The sequence below is a fragment of the Vigna unguiculata genome, chromosome 6 (assembly GCF_037176805.1).
Source record: "Vigna unguiculata cultivar grain cowpea cultivar isolate G323 ecotype 2 chromosome 6, ASM3717680v1, whole genome shotgun sequence".
NCBI lineage: Eukaryota > Viridiplantae > Streptophyta > Magnoliopsida > Fabales > Fabaceae > Vigna > Vigna unguiculata.
The window spans coordinates 16,684,545-16,688,472 of record NC_140797.1 but is presented as its reverse complement, the minus strand read 5'-3'; positions in this window follow the sequence as shown (position 1 = coordinate 16,688,472).

Genomic DNA, 3,928 nt, shown 5'->3' with positions numbered 1-3,928 from the left:
GCAGCTGCAGCTAAGTTGAGCTCATGGAGGTGTGGAAATAAATTGATTAAAGCTTCATGACACCTTAAAGATAAATCCAAGAATAAGAAATTATCAAAAGCATAAAAATTCAAGCAAAGCATTGCATGAAGACGGTAAGAAAAGCTTGAAAAAGTAAAGAAGTTTGGCTAAACCAAGAAGAGAGGAAAGAAAAATTGGACCTTGCAGTTTTCTTTATCTTTATGATAGAAGATAATTTGGGAAAATATATCTTTAGATATTTTATTTGATATTTTTAAATAATTATCATATTTAATTATATCATAAAATATTAAAAGATAATAACTACCAAATCTTTTTAAATATGACAAGATCTTCTTGAATCTTTTTAGTTCCACAACAAACAAATATAGCTTGAAGATATTGGATTATTTAAAAGATAATTTATGGAGATTGCAAAGAGTTGATTTGGAAAATTAATACAAATACTAAATGGTGATAATTTATCATATATCTTTAATTAATTAATTTATTTAATTATATTAGATATTGATATTATCAACCAATTATATTTGTCAAATAGTCTATATTTCTCCAAATATTTTTAAATATTTATCTTTATCTTTATTTTAAAAGATATTTGAGAGATTTTAGCAACAGAAAAGCCTAGTCCAATTCCTATATAAAGAGGCCAGGGGAGAAGCAGAAAGAAGAAGCTCGGGACTTCAGAGTTTAGGAACCCTTAAAGGGGCCCCTAATTTCGTTTCTTTTCTCTCCTCTATTCTTCTTCTATTTCTATTTTGTATTTCATGGAGTGTTGAACTTCTTGGGTTGATTCCATTGTAATTTCTTAATTGAATTCTGAGGTTAGATCAATTAATTTGTTTGTTCTTTTGATTCTTGTTGAGATTTATTTTCATCTATGTCTTTTGGTTCTTAATTTAGTAAAAGTAAGGATTTTTACATTGTAGCAAGTTAGCACTGTGTTAAATCTACATAACATAACAATCGTATGAGTCCAAGAGTTTTTAAATTTTAATTGAGAAGTTACTTTGATTAATTTTAGAAACTTTCATATGATTGAATGGGTTTTTGCTAATAATTGAGAAGTTACTTTGATTAAAGGTGAAAACTTAGATTAGAATTAATCAAGAAGTTACTTTGGTTAATTAGCTTTTTACTAGATATAAGAGGTAAAAGAATGAACATGATTAGGATTAGTAATATTTAATTGAGAAGTTACTTTGGTTAAATTTACTAAGATTAATCTACAAAGTTCTTGCTTTTGATTGAGAAGTTACTTTGGTTAAAAGTAAGGACGCCAACAAATTAATTGAGAAGTTACATTGATTAATCTGAAGTCTTGAACAAGAAATCAATAACAATAAATCTTTAGGAAGCCAATGATGAATCCTATTTTGAAAAAGCAATGGAATCGACCTATTTTTCTTTATTATTGTTTATATCTTATTTTATCTTTTTATCTTTATCTCTCATATTTTTATTTAACTAACTCTTTTGTATAGTTTTATAAGAACTAATTTGTTAAAAATCAATTCCGTGTTCGTTGGGAGACGACTTTGGGTTACTTTACCCTTACTATTTTGTTGACTACTTTCTTAACAATACTGAAGTTGTTATAGATAAGTAGTATTAATTTGATCGCGTCAACGACAACGTTATCAATTCCTCCCTCCTATAGGAAGGAACTTCTTTTGAAGCTCCAAAGCCTTCACCAAGGTCCTATGAGTGTGAGTGAGTACTTTAAAGAATTAGAGTCTCAAATGCGTAGGGTTGAAATAAAAGAAACTAACAAAGAGAAAATAAAAAGATTTGTGAGTGGTCTTAGGAGAGACATACAAGATTTAGTAGAGTTATATGAGTACTCCTCTCTTGACAAAGTTTTACATTTGGCCACCAAAGTTGAAACTCAATTGCAAAAGAAAAAAGAGGCCAAGAGGAGTGGTTCATACAATGACTATTATTCTAGTACTTGGAAAGATAAAGAAAGAAAACATGATAAATCACCACCCAAGAGTTCCTAAGACCCACCTCCTAGGACTAATTCGTTTAGGCCTTCTAATGAAACTTCTAATTCTTCTCAAGGTACAAGGATAAGTTCTATAAAATGTTTTAAGTGTTTGGGATATGGGCACATAGCTTGAAATTGTCCTACCAAAAGAACCATGGTCTTAAACCTTAAAATAGAAGTAGAGAGAGTGAACATTTTTCTCCCCCTTCGCCCAAAAGTACTTCTTCCCACACTTCTTCTTCAAGTGAAAGGATTAAACCCCTTGAAGGTGGACTGTTAATGATAAGGCACCAACTAAGACAAGTTTCCAAGGAACTTGAACCTTCTCAAAGACAAAACCTTTTTCATTCAAGGTGTCATATCAATGACAAACTATGTCCCCTCCTCATAGATAATGGAAGTTGTGTAAATGTGGCTAGCACAAGGGTTGTGGACAAGCTTGGCTTGAAAACTATCCCTCATGCCAAGCCCTACAAGCTATCATGGCTTAAGAAAGAAGACATTAAAGTAACTCAACAAGTCCTCGTTAACTTTTCAATTGGAAATTTTTAAGATGAGGTGTTATGTGATGTTGTGCCTATGGAAGCAACTCATATTTTGCTAGGTAGGCCATGACAATTTGATAGAAAAGTCTTTTATGATGGCCATGCTAACACCTATGCTTTCTCCTTCCAAGGCAAGAAGTTCACACTCCTACCTCTCTCACCCAATCAAGCAAATGAGGACCAAAATAAAGTGAAAGATAAAGAAAAGATGAAAAAGAAAATCAGCAAGTTACCTCCAAAAAAAATTTTCCAAAGCAAGATGGAAATCACCATTCTTCCTTCTCTTGCAAGGCTCAAAAGGAAGACCCAATACACAAGCATGAGAGGAAGAGTGGTCTAGAAAAGACGGATGGCCTAACCAAAGCTAGGGGTAGTACCCTTAGAGAGGATGGAACAAGAGCTTATAAAAGGGAGGCGCAAAACCTCCCCCAAATCAAGTCAAGCTCCATCTACAAAGGCTTAAAGAATTTGTGGTCAAATTCTCTCCAAGGAGGGGCAGATGATGAAGGATTGACCCCAACCAAGGATGGAGGCACATGCTTAAGAAGACTAAGCATGTTTAGAAAGGAAGTTCACTAATCCTTCATCCATGTTCATTGTTTTTATTATGTTTGAAGTTCCCTAAGTTGACTTCGTTGAAATCAACCTTAGTAGACTTGTTAACCTTTGACTAGGTTTGACTTGTTGACTAGATTTGACTTGACTTAAGCCAACATGCTAATCCTTATTTATGTGTTTTGTAGGTGTAAGTAAGATTAATTATGGTGGGTGATGTGGCGCAACCTTAGTGGAGAAGTGGATATGAGATGGAGCATAGGTGGAAGAAAGAGAAAAGGCAAAAAACATAAAGTAAAAGGCACAAAGCAAGTGTACCTATGTATCTTTGCTCTCCTTTGTTTTTAGCACCCTTTAGCCACTTTTGGAGACATATGAGACACCTTTTTGGTCTCCTTTAGCGGTAGAACGAAATTAGCCTTGCACACACCATAGTTAGCTCTTTTGTCTCTCATTTTGTACCCTTATTTGACCTAGTTTCTAGAAGCTAGGGTTAGGTTTTTGTAGAGACATCCTTAGGTATCTTTTATTTTCATAGAGGCCCTTAAACTCTTCTATATAAGGGGTGCTCCTAGACATGTAAAACAGTTGAACATTTTGAAGTATAAACACTCTTGTGTCTCAACCATTTGTGAGAGTTTCCTCCCTTGGGAGTGAAACTTTTAAGCCTTATCTTGCATAGCAAGTGGCGGCACACATCCACTAATATTCAAGGTTGCCATGGCTTTTAGCCTAGCCTTGTAGTGGCGTGCTTCTCACATTTTTTGCATTTCTTTCCTTTACATTTTATGTTTTCTTCTTCCTTTAATTGTTCTTG